The following is a 16,978-nucleotide window of genomic DNA, read 5'->3' as shown; positions in this document are numbered from 1 at the left end:
GCTTCCTTTGCCCACCTCACCTGATGACATTAGGCATGATTGTGTGATCCAAATGGAAGAACACACTAAGGGTAGAGCAGACCTGCAAGACACCCCGCTGGTTGATAATGAGGGTATATTATTCTGTGATGGTTCCTGTTTCAAACTGCCAAATGGGGAGACAAACAGCAGGGTATGCAGTAACTACAGGGGGAACGGTTGATTGAGAGTGGGAAAGTGTGAAAAATCGGCCCAGGCAGCAGAATTGATTGCGCCAACGAGAGCATTAGTGTTAATCAGCGGTATGAAAGTGACAATTTATACTGATTCAGCCTACGCGCACGGGGTGGTTTCCAGTTTTGGTAAACTCTGGGGAGAGCGTGGGTTTTTAACCTCCCAAGGTGATACTATTAAACATGCCCGATTGATTGCTGAATTATTGCAAGCCCTTACGCTGCCCAAAATGGTGGCCGTAGTGAAGTGCTCAGCGCATAAAAAAAACACTGGATTATGTCACGCAGGGAAATTCTTTGGCTGACCAGATGGCTAAACTAGCTGCCACAAGGGACACTCGGTGGGAAGCCCGACAGCTCATAGTGGGGAGGGATGTGACTATGGAAGGGACGAAGGAGCGCGTAAAGGAAATCCAAGCAGATGCAACCATTGAAGAAAGACTATCTTGGCACAAGGATGATCAATACGAGGAGACGGTAGATGGGCTATGGGCACATACCAAAACGAACACCTGGAACGAACACCTGGGTACTACCTGACGCATACTTACCTGTGATAGTGAGCGTGGCTCATGGTCCAACCCACGTTAACGCAAGAACTATGGAAGAAGCTTTAAGTACTGTGTGGTACAACAAAAGATTGGGAATGTATTGTCGTCAATGGGCAAAACAATGAAATATGTGTTCTATACAATGTGGGGAAAGGTGTACCAGCCCCGGCGGGCCACAGTAAGTTACCCACCTGCCCTTTTGAGGTGGTGTATATGGACTTTATACAGCTGGAGCCTGTAAATAAACATTGAGCAAGCATGGCCTGCATTACAACAGTATTGTATTGGGTTAACTAATAGACTGATTAGTATTAATACACAGGTGAACGCAGTAGCTCCATCTCCTCTGATAGGAGAAGGTCACGACATGCAGCCCGGTGACTGGGTTGTTATAAAAGCCTTCGATTGCACCAGCGGACTGCAACCCAGATGGAGGGGCCCGTTTCAGGTTCTCCTCGCGACACAAACTGCGGTAAAAGTTGATGGCAAATCGCACTGGTACCACGTGAATCACGTCAAGAAGACGCTTCCATTACTGATTCCTCCAGAAAAAGGAACCGACAAACCGCAGGTTGCAAGTGTACTGCCAGATGCCAGTGACAGGTGTGCCCATCGCCTCCGATCCCGTGACGTGTATGTGCCAAGCAACGTGTAAGGACACTGTTTTGAACTTTGATCATTAGGGAGATGAACATTTGGACTCTTGTTGGTTTTAGCAGAATTGTGCCTTACTGAAGACGGGCTTGTAGCCTGAAGGGCCTTCGGCGTTCCCCTCATGGGACAGGCACTACGAGACGTGGGACAGATCGGATGAAGGTTTTCGGTGAGACCTACCACTACTAGAGTAATAAGGACACTGGTGCTTTAAATAGGTGATATTGCTATATCGCTAGGTTGCAACTGATATACGCTGTATACTGAACTATGTCTACACCCGTGTATGCTGGTTTAGTCCCTGAACGGATAAATGTATGCTCCCCAAACACAGAAGGTAAGAGAAAAACACCACTTTGCACCACAAGGAACAAAATCTTATTTTTGTATGCTCGATAGTAGGCAGCTCCTTACGCCCATACTGGTTCTAGCGGCAATAGTTGTAGGAATTTGTCTCTGCATCCAATGTTTCCCGGTATGTGTGTCGTGCTGTGTTTCCATGTGTTCCTCCACCGTAACACGCCTAAATGCAACAAACAAAAGCCATGTACAACAGGAATGCCTGGACATGGGAGGCCTGGAGAAGATTATGGTATACACTATGTGATGATTAGAAATGCCTAAATTGATGCTCAAGTGTGAGCAAAAGGGTGGATTGAAGGTGAGCCCGCATGTGTAATATTGTGCTCACACTTGGAGTTTTGTATTTTTCACTATGTGCGCTAAATGAATGTGCGTTTATAAAAGAAAAGAGGCTTTCCTTTTGATGGCGATACTTGCAGATGCCGAGACTAGCATGAGTTGTTGAGAATGTCCATATAGGGATAGTAATTGTAAATTAGACAGAGGCCTGTTTAACCTGACAAGAGCTTGTTTTGCAGAAGGATTGTGCTTGGTCCATGTGTGTCGAAATGACCTGAGTCTAACTGAAACTGTCTGCAGGATGCGGGTGGGGGGGAAGGAATGAGTAAGCACAGCCTCGTGCACAGAGATAAGGACACAGAGGGGCACGAGAGAGAGCGAATAACAGATAACAGGAAACCACAATAGCAGATGTTGAACTGTTGACCGTTGATGCAAAGTCATGTCTGGGAGGAACCGCCTTGTGGTGGGCATAATCTATGTGCAGCAATGTAAAACAGATGGGTATAAAAGGACCACGATGTGCAGGGGAAAGGGCGGCACTTTGACAACTTGCTTTGCGAGACGGTTGAACTTGTGGCCCATTCGCGAATGCTTGTGTGTTAATAAAGCAATGTTTACTCAACTCTTTTCTGTTGAAGTTTTTATAGGGTCCCTCTTGTACTGGTTATGGTGACGGCGAGAAATCGCACCCACAACAGCAACTACCTCAACATTTTTTTTTAGGGGGAGGTGGCATTGAGCACCATGCTGGGGCCCACCATGGTTCCAATTCACCCCCATGATGCAATCATGAGGACGCAGGTGAAGGACCTGATAAACCAACCCCCCCCCCCATCCCCATTTTTAATCTAGCCAATACAGCTCCATCACCAGCCCAAACCCACACCAAACTGGTTCAAAACAGAAATTTCTTCAGAATACGGCTGAAGGTTTTCTTGATAAAAACCCAGCCTAAAATAAAGGCCATGTCCCGTCCACCTTCTGTCCCCAAGACAACCAGGTACCACCCGAGATTGCCTTTGAAAAGTGCATTATGGCAAACCTCAAGAAACTGACCAAAAAACTGCAATACCATCACAATGTCAAAGGAAGAAAGCAATATCGGACCTGTCCAAGATTGCTAGTGATAAAACCAGTAGATAAAGGGGCAGTATTGTGCTTATGACAGTCACAATACAAGGCCATGGTTAACACACTGACAGTGCGAGCTATAATAAAATCAAACATGATCCTACAAAAAATAGTGGCAGAATAGCAACATATGCGAGAGAGCGGGAGTGGATTTCAGCCATGGGAGAATTGCAGCCATACATGCACTCCCAAGATTCATAACATGGGTAGACCCATTGTCTCCGGATGTGGATTAGCACTTGAACCAATACATCGATTCAGCGACTCCTTTTTAAAAACAATGAGAATCAAAACCAACTTCGGGACACCACGCAGACCATTCAGGTCTTTGAAGGATTGAATTTTGACATTACTAGTCACATTGGATATTTGCCCACTAAGTATTCAACAGATGCCATAGACTGCATTCTCAAATTCCTGACAGTTTAACTACAGAATTGATTTCCAGTAAACTTCCTAATTTCATTACTAACCTTAGCTCCATTGTTTGACAGTCAATTTTATTTTCAGACAAAGGGCACTGCAATGGGGCTACATTTGCCCCATGTTTGGCAGTCCTCTACATGGCCAACTTTGAAGAGACCCACATTTTGTCTGCCAACAACCCCTATAGGAAACAAATCTATGAATGGAAGCAATACATCAATGACGTTCTGTGCATTTGGGAAGGCACAGAACAAATCCTAATATTCAGTATCAAGTTTCCTGGATCTACAAATTGACCATGCTAATTGGTGTCTGAAATGCAGCCTCTTTAGGAAGCCGTGCGACATGAATACCATGTTACACATCTGAAACATTTGCAGGAAAATGTAACAGTCAATATCTCCCCATTAGAAGAAACTGTGCTGATCAATGATTTTTACGAACATGCGGCAGACCTAGCTCCTAGGTTAACAGCACGTGGATATCCCGACTGCATCATTGCAATCCAAAAAAAAAAAAAAGCTAGGTTTCATAACAGAAGCCCTTCTAGCCATCAAAGAAAATACTATAACAAAAGAATCTAGAACTACTTGTGTGATTATGCATGGCATGCATACCTCAGATTCGTAAACTCATATCCAAGCATTGGTCCTGACCAGACTTTGCCTGCCCAATGAACCTCTGCCTCGTTTTGCCTACAAACGAGCCAAAATCTGAGAAACTGGTCTATTCGAGATTTGCTAAACAAGCCCCTATATTAGGATTGTGGAATTTACGAATGACAGGGCATTTCCCTTGCTGGAACTTCTCTTGCAAATTCACTGGCAAAATTAAAGATTAAAATCAATGAATGAGTGCAACCTCACAAATTGCAAACTAAGCAGGCAATCTGTCATTGAATGTCCATGCAGCCTGCGGGCCAGACACAAAGACGGTTCATGCGAGTATATATGAACACAGGTCTCGAATTAGGTGCAAGAACCCGTCAGCACCCCTGGCATCCCACTATATTGAAGCACACCACACAGCAGATGGCATGCTGTGGTGGATTGTCGATACTATTAAGTTCCACTATCACCACAAGGAGCCTCCTGCAAAAAGCAGCAAGATGGTGCATCGACTAGACAGTTATTACAATGGTCTTACTGAGTAATGTATATGGCCCATGTAATACCCATCCATTCACTGACTCCATTGAACCCTATCCTTTTCTATTTGCTGGCGGCTATGAAACAACCCCACAAATGCATCTTGTACCAAAGACAAGTTGGGGCAGGTTGAATTTGCATCTCTGGACCACATATTTGATTACACATTATCTTTTACTTTCAGTTGCCTTGCCACTCTGCAGTTGAGCATTCCGACCAGCATTAGGGTCACTGTGCCTGATTTATTCCTCTGAAACCAGTCATTTGGCCTACAGGACCCAGCATCCCCTGCACCCGTCCCACTCCTTTCTGGGACACCCTGGAGCAAGGGGCTGCCTTCTGCTTAGTCAGACCTGCACTTCAGTGGTTGTCCGTTCTGAATCATCTTTTATTTTAACTTTTCATCTTTTTGTAAGCCAGGATTTCGCACTGTCAGATTACATCCAGACCGTCAAACCCACTGACGGGTCCGAACACTCCACTGGTTGCCATGTTGACCCAGCCAAACAAGGCAGCACAGGAACCTAGCATTAAGTCCCCTTATGTGGACGTCGCCATTTGGGTCCAACGATTCATCCCCAAACCCTTTAATAATCCCTCTTGGCAGCACCCGCTTTCCACATAACAGGGCAGCCAATATCAGCCTGACAACATATGGGCAACACGAGCGACTCGTCCTGCGCTCTTTATGTTCTGATTTCCTCCCATTTCTAACCCCCCTCTGGTCACCCACTACTTACAGGCCGGCCAGGAGTCTGGGAGGTACCCATTAGCGACGGTCCAAGCTTCTTTCGTAACTGGACCACGCTGCATTCATTTTCAAGCAGCAGCAGGCTCATGTGCCTGACAGAAGCAGCCGTTTTCAGCTTCCAGCAGATATCTGGGCACGCTCCATGGCAAGATCACAGCAGGTACGCTAGAAGCCCGTTTTAGGCAACTCAGCCTGCCCTTTAACATTAAATGCCCCCTTTTTATGCTATTCCTGTATTTCCTTTGCTTGTGTATACCTAGATATAAAATTTGTTTTCTGCCATTTGAGCCCATACAAACCCTCTTCTCCCACTTCCCTCTGAGGAAGAGACAACCCACAACCATTTGGAATGGCCCAGCAGTCCATGGATGCGTTACTAAATGTACACCTTTCACTGCATGATGGAAACAACCTGGCACCAAGCATGTACTACACGGCACATGAAATGTGAGGTTAGTGCATGTTACCATAGGCACTGGTATGTCACTCTTGCTGACAAAATGTTTCCACAACACAGCTTTTCCAGGGTATCTAGGCAAGTCAGCCAACAGGAACACCCACCCCCTATTTGTTTATTCCAGTTCCACACGTGCTGAAAAGATTTTAGCTTCCGCCCCCTCAGTCTGTGCGCAGATGTATCTATCACCAACAGTACCATTTATACTGTCCATTATAAATTAATCCCATTCCAGATACCCGTTTCTCCAGCGATGCGAAGAGTCTGAGAATGGCCCCAGGTCTGACTACTACATGTGGCTCTGTATATATGCAAAAGTCACATGTTCCACTTCTCCCTGCCTAAACAGGGTAAGTAATGAGTTTTTAATTTCAGGCAGTCTAATTGTTTTAGGATTTTCTAACAGCAGAGCGTTGGTATTCCAGATGCCGCCAATTTTGGCAAAGCCAAAACGCGTTTTCAGTGCTCATTCCTATAATTTGGGATTACATTCCAAAAGTACTCTGTATAGTACTGTAATTCAATTAGATTCAAAATCACCACCCTTGGCAGATCAAGCGACTTGTCCATAAACTGAACATGCCCTTAGTTTAGAATAAATTACTATTTCATTAGGAATAACAAAATTGAATTGTTCTAATATGCAAACCAGACAATAAGATGATTGCTAATTTCCGTTTCTTTTACTGGAGAATGTTCTACAAACTGTTTTTGAACACGTTCATTTACTGGTTCTATTTTTTGAATCAGTCTAAATATACATGCATGTTTCAATTATATATGTGCTTTTAACAAACCATGATGTACGATTTTGCACTTTGGTTTTTCTTTAATTAAATGAATACAATTGTTTTATTGTAGTTTACCCTCACTGTTGTTCCCTTAGTGATTTTAAGCACCAATCTAAACCCAGAGAAAATCCACATTTAAAAGGTTCATTTCATTGTTAGAGATCAGTAAACTGGTGCTAAAAGCAGCACCTGGGTATTTGGCATCAACCAGTAACCAAAAGCTTAATTATAGGGGGGCCCAAAGGATGCAGAATTTGTACTGCCTTGTGAGATTTTTGGTGGCTACAAAAAGTGTATGCAGTCTATAGAAGGTTGAGAGGGACTATGGATGGCTAGTAGCTTGCACCTTGAAATGTTGCTTAAATGTGTGCCTGCATTCCCAAAAACCCAAAGTTCAGCCTGATTAAATTGAACTTCAGCAGTCAAGCTCACCCCTGTATTTTAGGTTACAAGCAGAAATTTTGCTAGCGTCTCGGCTAGTGGGTTGCTTATTTTCACATCTTTCTTGCGATCTGCAGTTGTGAGTTAAGCGTGCTCGGTGCTCTTGGGCCAGCAACCCATTTGGAACTAAATTCAGACGCTGCAGTAGTGCCCACGTCCGCTGTTTGCTTCCTGGTGCCCTCCCAAACAGACTCTGGGGCTGTGATGGGGCTGTGATGGGGCCACTTTAGGCGCAGGGGCTGCCCCAAGGCAAAGGGCAGCTCCAACAGAAGCAGCTCCAGATGGCGTCAGCCGGGGAAGCAGGAAGCAACAGACAGTGGGAAAGGTGGCAGCAGGGAGAACCAATCATTACTGTCCCCAAGTGAAAGAACCCTCCAGCCCATTACATATCACCTCTCACCCAGGTTACCTTTAACATTACAAGCGCGCAGCAGGTCCACTTACGTTAATATGATGTGACCCTTGCATACCCATTGACAAAACATGCACTGTTTTGCTCTGCAATTCTAGGCAGTTTCCCTCCAGTATCCAGGAAAGTCAAACCTAGATGTGTGCACCCCCACACCCCACAAGAAGGCCAGGTGTACTATTCACTGCTGGGGCCCAAACCATCTTAGATGAAATTCTTTGGCTAAACTAGGACACCAAACAGCCAACCAATAACGGTATCCTAGGCCCATATACCCAATGCCCTCCCACCCTGCAAAAATCCCCTACACAACCAGACATCACAACACCAGGCTAGCACAGAAAAATAGAAGTACCAAGTAGGAACCCCCTTACTCCATATATTACCAAAACCACAGGACACAACCACAAAAAAAAAACAGTAACTGGAAGAAATCCAGAACCCAACAGCAGACCTACTCCGATGAAACTGACCCCACAACCGAAGACCAACTTGGAAACTGGCCTACAAGGCCACTATGAGACGAAAAGAGCAAAGCAAAAACATGCCACTTCAATCTAATAAACACAAGATCTGTGACCACTCTGCGACGGTGCCCTATTTGTCACAGAAACTTGGTTAGGCAACTTCAAATGTGCACAGGTAGATAAAAACATATCCTTGCAGGAAATACAGATGGCCCACACATCAGAAACTGAACCCCTTGTCCTTTGCCCGACAGTTAGCTCAATATGAATGTGAGGTTTGTCTTTGAGTTATCACCCTACGATGCAGCCTAAACCTGGCCATCAAGCAAGAACACCAAATCCTCCTCTGACTTAAATATAAGTTACAGCCCCAAAAACTTCCCACTATATGGAAGACCCTAAAAAGGTAGTAACATTCACACAACCACCAACTGATAGACCCAGAAGGAAAACAGGTCAAATCCAGAAATGGCTCAACAGCCTCTCCATGGAAAAAACGTTTACACCAAGATGCAAGCAGGCAATGGCAAGATGCTACGCCCTTCCTCAGGGCTATGAAAAGAACTGGAATGGAGGAAAAATTACCATCAGACCAAAAACAAATCACAATATCAACGACAAAGTGAGCATGCAATAAAGAAATTACTATGACAACCAAATCAAAGGCACCAACACCCAAAAAATGGTTTACATCAAATGAAATAAGGAACCCACCTGGATGTAACACACCAGTAACTTCTCAAAAAGTCTGCAAGGCCCAGAGAAGACACAATCGAATCTTAAGCAACCAGAAAACCAAATACTGCCAAAATTGGAACTAGTCGACAAACTCTGAAGGTTCGCCCAAATATCAGGAGACACTTGCCAAGACAGCAATAAAGCAGGCTCCCCTATGGAATTTTACCCATATAAAAATCAATCCTATATCAACAGCTAGGAACTAACATTTAGAGAAACATCTACTGGTCCACAAGTTGTTTTCAGACCCAAGGTGAACAGATGGCACTCAGGAGTGACTTAAAGACCAACGCAAACTAAAAAACTCTGCACTGATTCTACTAGATCTCTTTGTAGTGTTCGACACAGCCATGACATCCCCACAGCACTACTTTGGATTAAGTCATTCCGAACAGCAGCAGTATGGTTTAAAACCTTCAAATCCACACAATGGACTCCACTTGTGGAGTACCACAAGGATCCTCCCTATCCCCTCCTCTTCAACATCTACCCAACCACATAAATCGGCACAGCCTCACATTAAACTACACAGACTACATCTAAAAAAGGGAAGACGTACAATTAGAGAACACCGCCAGTACTGTCTAAAAGAACTCTACGATTGGATGAAAAAAACAGCCACAAAACCAGGCAAAAATAGAACCACCAATACATTCCAGGTCCTACAGAATTTGGAATAGCGTCCACGCCAATTAAATTGGCAAAAAGCCCTTAATGGACAAGCCAATGCTAGAAGACTCCTACACATGATCAAAAGGATACAATTCCTCTCCTTTACCCACAAAACACCAACCATCCATCACCAGATTACAACAGTCTACACCTTGGAATGCCTTCTAAAAAATAAAATGCATCCAGAACGCAAAGGCCAGACTTCACTATCACGAAGGGACCAATCTCCCCAGCACCAAGAATGCTGCACTGGCTACCTATCAAAAGAATCCCATTCAAAAACGTGCATAACGCACAGAGCAATCCATGGTGAGGGAGAAGTATTACTACAAAATAAAATCTCCTTTTGCTGCAACAAGACTTCAGATCCAGCAACGACAATCGCCTGGATCCAAAACTGTACATCAGGGGAAGGTGGGGAACCAAAAAAATAAATCCCATTGGGTAGTGAAAATCTGGAGCTCTACCCCTAGAGAAATACACAACATGAAGGACCACCTAGAATTCAGACTACTCAAAATCAGAACAAAATGGAAACTAATAAATCCAACTCCCAAATAGACCCCAAAAAAAGCAGTGAACAAATGCTCTGGTGGGAAGAACTCTGGGCACCCATTTCCCATGCAGGGCACGACCCAGGCTTTCAAGGATAGGACGCCCTAGACTGCCCACATACTAAGGGAATATGTGGGCTAGTTGGTAATGGCCAAATCCCCCTTCGCAAGGAGCACCACTTGATCAGAGGAAAGGGACCTCACTCAAGTAGGCTGGGGAGATGGCAGGCTTAGCCAAATGATTTGGTACCTACTATATGCCCGATGGGTGGACGAGAGTTCTGCATCTGGTCACAGACCACCCAGCAAACATGCACAAACTATAGAGCATTTGGAGAGTGACCCCCCCACATGAAACAATACGAGGCACAAGCAGAGATGCTTAACTCAGATCTCTGAAGGAGGTAAGATCATGCAACCCACTAACCCAACAGCAAAAATCTCAGACCTTCTGCAAACTAAATCACACAGCAAACTACACTGCAACAAAACAAGTCACACAGACTCGCACAACAGACCATGAAAACCTACCAACTGAGAATCGGCACCTCTGATCAGCAAACGGTCACAAAAAAGCACATAAATGCTATGAGCCTTTTCCCACTATGCCCTACTAACCCAACCCATCTTGCTTTTCAGAGCCGGCAGAGGACCACTCGGTGGTGAAAAGGCATGGTTTAAGTGACCTATAACATCCCAAATATGAAGGGACAGCTGCCATTGAGGTTAGCAGCATTCCTGGAGCACCACCTTTTGAGTCAATGTTTGGAAAGTCCAGCAGTCAATGGTGGCATTGCTCCAGAGCACAGGGGGCGGAAACAGGCTGGCCCCATCTAAACTCAGCCCACAACAGCTGAGATACAAGTTAATCAGCGGGTGGGATCATAACACGCAGATGTTACAACTGCTTCACTTGCAGGATCACCATTATCCGAGCAAGACTGGGAGAATGGCATCTTCCAGACGACATCAGCCAGGCTGCAGACAGCCCTCAGAGATCATGTACAGGACCAAAATTTCATATTTGTTTTTTGGCATTTATATAGCACATCATTGTTATGACCTCAAAGCGCTTGTGGGTTGAATGTAGTCCAGGTCAGTCAAAAGAGTAGGGTACACAATATGTGAGCAGCTGATGATTGCCTAATGGTAGCTGCATCCTAATAGGTGTGGCAGTAATGTGTGCAGTCTGGTATGAGATTGCATTCTGGCAGCATTAGACTTGTTTAGGACATGTGTGCAGCTAGGCTGATTTTCTTGTGGGGTATAGCTGCGCTCTAGCAAGATTTTTAGGTGTTGAGTATTGTTTGTATGTGAGCCACTAGACTGAAATCGAAGTGTATAGCTGCGCTCTAGAGTAGTGAGTAGTGATGAGAGGCGAGTGTCTGGAGTGGATGTTTTATAGCCCATGTTCTGGATTACATTCTCACATTTTGCGGTAGCTGTACTCGGAAGGAGAAGGCACAGAAGGCAGCAAGGCCTGTGTGGTAGACTCAGGAAGTAGACAGCAGTCACGTATTTTAGCACCTGCAGGATGCTAAGGTTGTCCTCAACGGTATCCGTCTCCTGATTCTGTCCTGGTGATTTATTAGTTGCCGAGAGGTGTCTGCTCAGCATCTCCTTGAACATTTGTCTGCAGGCTGTAATTACTTTTATTGAAGTCATGGTGTTGCTTATGGAAATGTCCCAGGTTTTTAGAACTTTGCGGAAAGCCATGTAGTCTTGGGTGTGTGGGGGTGTGAGTTCCACAGAGTTGGAGCCAAGGTTAAGGTGGATCCTCCAATCCTGTCTGAATTGGAGATTGGAATCACCAGTAAGACGGCAGTGCTCGATCTTGATCATGTAGAGAACCCAGAGAGTTTGTGCAGCCATATGGCGTGGTCTTCCTGGTTCCATAGGCATGACTGCACCCAAGGCACAAGAATTGGGAGGGTTCGTGGGACCAGACTTCCATCAGGGTTAGCAGAACCAAGGTGTCTAGCCTTGGTCGATGCCAGTGAGATAAGGTGGTGGTTGGAGGCCAAAAACCACTAAAGATTTGTTTCAAGAGGCAGCAGATACCTGGAGAGAACGAGCAGCAGCTCAGTGGGCCCCAAGGTTCTAATATCCATTACTGTGGGGAAATCAGTAACCCTTCAGACAGGCAACAGGAGAGCGGATTAGTCAGATGCGTATACAAGTTTAAAATGCAAGCTACTAGCCAGAAAAAAAAAAAAAATGATCACTAACCAAAGGCCAGAGTGCAAATTGAGGCCTGGCTAGAGACCTCTTCAGTCATGGAAGTACACCTCAGTGGCACAAAAAATCCCAAGAAGAGTATTCCCAAAAGCAACATGGAATTGCAGCAGGAGGAATTCCTCAGCATGAAATAATTCAGGGACACTGCATTGTGCTGTAAAGCAAAGAGGTCCAACACCAAACAGTCCACAGTTTAGCTCTAGGTTCATTCCCATGTCTGGGCAGATGTGATGGACATATGGTCTGTTGTAAGCAGGGTACAAAATATGCACTTCCCACTGGCTAGTGATTTGACTGTTGGCAAGATAGACATTGGTGGCAAGTGACTGGCCGGCTAGTGGCCGGCTAGTATGTGTTTGCCCCCTGGTGGTAAGCCTTTACCTCGTTCAAGCTCCCGCAGAGGCCATTCTGGTAGCTGTTCTGGCCACACAGGACCTGATTTTTGGAGCCGACAATTGAAAGTTTTACAAATCATCTATGCCCCACCTAGAGTGTGCAATGAAGGACCAAAACATCTGGTTGAGGGGAGTATAGAGAGGTTCCAGCTGCAAGGGGTGGTTCCCAGCTTTAAGACCAGTGGGCAAGAGTAGTATGCAGCCCCCATATTTAAGCTGATTACAGGCATTGGGGCCTGTTTCAGGGCTGGCGTGAGAACAGGCAGGCGGGGGTTGTTACCGAAGGCTTTCTGGTGTGTGGAGTATAGTACTGCCAAAACACTCCTATGAAGTTATCCATCCTGGCCAGTAGCTGTGTCTGGGGTGGCCCGGTTGATGGTGTAAAGGCTTTTGAGAGGTCTTAAAGCCGGCAATCCTTGAAACAGCATTTTTGGTGGACATCACTTTAGCAAGATGGTTGTGAGAACATACAAAGTACCCCATCTAGTGGTACATGCAGGCACTGAGCTAGCTTTTCTTCTAAATCAGATCCATTTTACATGAGAATGTTCTCAGACACCCTTTCCCACCAGAGGTTTGATGCAAGGAGGCAGTGCTGATGTTTAGAGAGCCCAGTCCATTGTTGGAGCCCCTTCCAGCAGGAGCTCACATTTCAGAAGCTCAGGTTACATCAATTTAGATGTTGATGAGCCACCTGACAGATCTAAAAACGATCTTTGAAAACTACACAGGCCGAGATGTGGTGCCTTTGAGACTAGTGTGTTGAGTACTGGTATACATGGCATCTGTGGTCTGAGTGGTCATTTGGACCCATCTGTCACTGGAATCTCTCTCACCGGCAAATACGGCAATAGGGAAAAAAACTGATTGAGGCAATGCTCAGAGTACTTTTACATTCCACAATGCATCAAGTGGATGAACTGTAATTAATGCATGCTGGGGTAGGTTTTGAACCTCACAAGTAAAACTGACTAGTGAGGCAAACTAAAATTAATGAATATTCCCAGTAAATATCCCAACTGAAGGGTTGTCAAAAAAGTAATAATCGTGGGGGGGCGTGTGCACTGGCCACCGACTCTCGGTGAGAGAATTGAGTGGATGTACAAAATTGAGGTTCATGGCTTGCAACATTAAGAAGCTACTTCCTAGAAGCACAGGTGTGTGCAACAAGTCAGGCGATTTTCTCTTATGGGACAGCATTCCGTTTCAAGAATTGAAAGCTAGGGGCATTGCAGTAGATGCGGCCGTTAGAGGTGTGGGTGGTTTAAGGTGCGTCAGGGTCATGCTTAACTGCAACTGTAAATCTGCTGGCAGTGTTAACCCTGTGACTTGCTGAAGTTTGGTTGACATACAATTTCATTTCAATTCTGTGGCATCCTTGGGACTTATAGTTTGTGTTTCAAACAAAAGTCGAAACCCTAATTAGGATTAGCAGGGCCATTTACAGCTAATGGGAGTGTAAAGAAGCAAACGACCACAAGTATCGTCCTCCTTGATGGACATCAACATAATTGGTTTCACTTGCAGGTGGCACATTACCAACCAATGTCCATAACTAAAACCAGGATCTTGCCACATCTGTAAGAGCCATCAGATCAAAATGATTAGGACTGATCACAACCAAAAGTAGGACTTCCAAGAACCCCTTGCAGATTCTAACCAAAACCCATCCCACAGAATTGCTGCTCCAGCACATGCATTGTCTAGTTGACTGAATGCAAGCATGGTAATAACAAATGAGCTTTAGCACCAATGAATATTATAGGCCTTGCCATGTATTCATTTGTAAACGAGTCTCTCTGGCAGTTAATGCATGTGCCTGCAGGCACATGAAAGGTTGGGGCCATTCAAGTCCACCCCACAGTAGCAGTGATATAACTTAAAACTATGCCACTGGTAATCATTTCCAAATGTGTTCATAGGAAAAGGGCTGGCTTAAAAATTTAAAATATGGAGCCACTTAAAGAAAAATCCAGGACTTGGTTCTTAGACCGCTGGATGGGGGAAGGTCCAATTCCATGACAGTCATGTTATAACCAGGTCACCCTATATACAAGGCAAAGTGTCCACCTGAACAGTGGGCAATTTTACACAGATTTTCAACTGAATAGCCTAGTCAGATAAAGCTAGACATGCAACTATTCTGAAGTTCAGAATAATCTTCCAGCCCTAGTATGGACCATTAGTATACTACTCAAGCCATGGAACGCCAGGACAGCTACACTACCAATAAGCGAACTGGTAAAAATGCAAAGCAGCTAGATTGTATGTTCTGAAATATTCGTAATTTTAAGTACTCATTTAGATTGACAAATATAATGCATATGTAAACCACATACACGTTCAAAGTAAAACACTACAAAAAAGTACGCAAGATGCTAAAAGAAAACAGAAGAAAGACCCTTGACGAAGCTCAAAATACCGATACTTTCTACTCGACAAGTAGTCCAATCCTGCCAAACAAGACCGGCATCTAACCCAAAAACGAAAAACACTTCAAACTGTACAACTCGCTACCTACAAACGGAACACATTCAAATACAATGCCACCGAAAAAAGGCACTTACAAACCGGGCCACGCACCACATTACCTACCAGCAAGAGGTTCAGGAAAAAGATAATAAGAAAACCCCAAGCCACTGCTCCATTTATATTGTCGCGCTTAGTTCCTATCAAAAACGGACTCGGCGAAACGTTGCGACGCTTCTCATCACGTGAGCTGCACGTTACGTTTAGTTCATGGACGCGTCCTCACATGATCTTTTTCTGAAGGCGTCTCCTGAGTACACGCCCTTCTACACCACGTGGTCAGGCTCACTGTTTTAGTGGCGACTCCGGCGAGGTAGTTAGTTAATTGAAGTGACCCGGGTGAGCATCGTAGTCACTAGCATTCCTCTGAGTTTCACAACAACGCTAGGCGCCTGCGTGGGTCCGCCCACGCATGTGATAATTAAGAAGATGAAGAAAAAATAACGCTAGTGCTATAGTGATAGCGAGCCCTCAGGCGAATTGGCGAGAAACAAGTTTACACTTTTGTTGCTGAGCAGAATGGTGGAGTATTTATGGTTATCTAGAGGCAGTGTTTTAAGTGGGGTGAGAAATCGAGGAGGCCTGTAACGAGAAGTATGGACTAAATGATCGGCGTGGCGTACCTCCAGGACGTGACAGTTACAAAAAAAAGTGGCATTCCTCAATATGGGTTGTATTTTTTTATTGTGCATACTGGGGATTCGAACCAAGCCAGTGTCCAGCACCCATGAAATACCACTGCTATTTCGTAGGTGCTGGATTTCTTTTGTTTCCTTCCATAGACAGCTTAACACAGGCTTTACGTGTCAAGCAGTTGATGGAAGTAAATAAAAGAAATCCAGCATCTCTGAAATAGCACAGAGTGATGTGACACTGGCTTGTCACCAGCTTGGGTTCCAATCCCCAGCACGGGACAATGACACAAAAAATAAATAAAGTGCCGTTCTTCTGGGTCGGGTTGCTGGCGGTGAGCCGAGGGAGCCCCAGCAATTCCCCAGCTTGATTAAAGATTCCAGAGACTGGTGGGGCTCCAAACTGGCTAGACCCGTCCCACTTAAAGTCTTGCCTAGAGGGACGATTGTCCCACATAGAGGTGGGTAGCTGGTGTCTATTTGGGGATTTAAAATGTGCAGCAGATGGAGGGGGAGGGTTTGCTATGTGAAGAGGGGTGGATTTGAGCTGTAGGCCAGTGCAGAAGACCTTGTTATGTCCTTACAAGGATACCATGCTGAGAGGGGAGGGAAAGGGAATACAAGGCCTGGCAGCGGGAATAAAAAAAATAAACAAGAAGGTTGTACACTTTGACCATCTCCTGTGTCGTCCTTGGCGACGAAGCACGGACACGCGTCCTCGCTATTGGCTGCTTCCGCAACCCAGACGGTAGCCCGTTCCGAGGAACTCTATATCATCCAGTGCCGCTGTTCCTTGATCCATGACGACAGTCCCTCCTACAAGCATCTCCCCACTGCATCCCCAGTTATGGGAGGCAACAAGATACATTTTCCAGCTAATGCCGATCCTGACTGCAAGAAAAACAGACTACAACATACAAGATGAATGTGCCCACCAACAATCACCTTCCCACTTGCACAGGGCATCATTCCTTTGCAAACCAATGCCATTTGAACTTCACACACAGGCTGACAGAGGTGCGCATTGATCTGACTGGGTGGAGGATTTTATCAAAGCTGAGGGCAACAGATGTCACTGATAGGGAAGACATTTTCACAGATCTTGTGATCGAGAAGTACAATCTACCATTAGGACAT

The 16,978-nt window shown here is 45.2% G+C and overlaps 1 protein-coding gene across 2 annotated transcripts in view; it reads right to left on the bottom strand.

Annotated features, from left to right (window-relative positions):
• LOC138582700 (securin-like) overlaps positions 1-15,394 on the bottom strand; it is a 79,714-nt gene extending 64,320 nt beyond the window's left edge. For both annotated transcript variants that reach the window (XM_069654268.1, XM_069654267.1), the window contains exon 1: positions 15,276-15,394. The gene's annotated coding sequence lies outside the window, so the exon portion shown is untranslated. The remainder of the gene's footprint in view (positions 1-15,275) is intronic.
• Between the last annotated feature and the right edge of the window lie 1,584 nt (positions 15,395-16,978).

Source organism: Ambystoma mexicanum, chromosome 3q (assembly GCF_040938575.1).
Source record: "Ambystoma mexicanum isolate Mex_15411 chromosome 3q, UKY_AmexF1_1, whole genome shotgun sequence".
Taxonomy (NCBI): domain Eukaryota; kingdom Metazoa; phylum Chordata; class Amphibia; order Caudata; family Ambystomatidae; genus Ambystoma; species Ambystoma mexicanum.
Note: the sequence above shows the minus strand (reverse complement) of the source record. Positions and strands in the feature narration are given on the sequence as shown.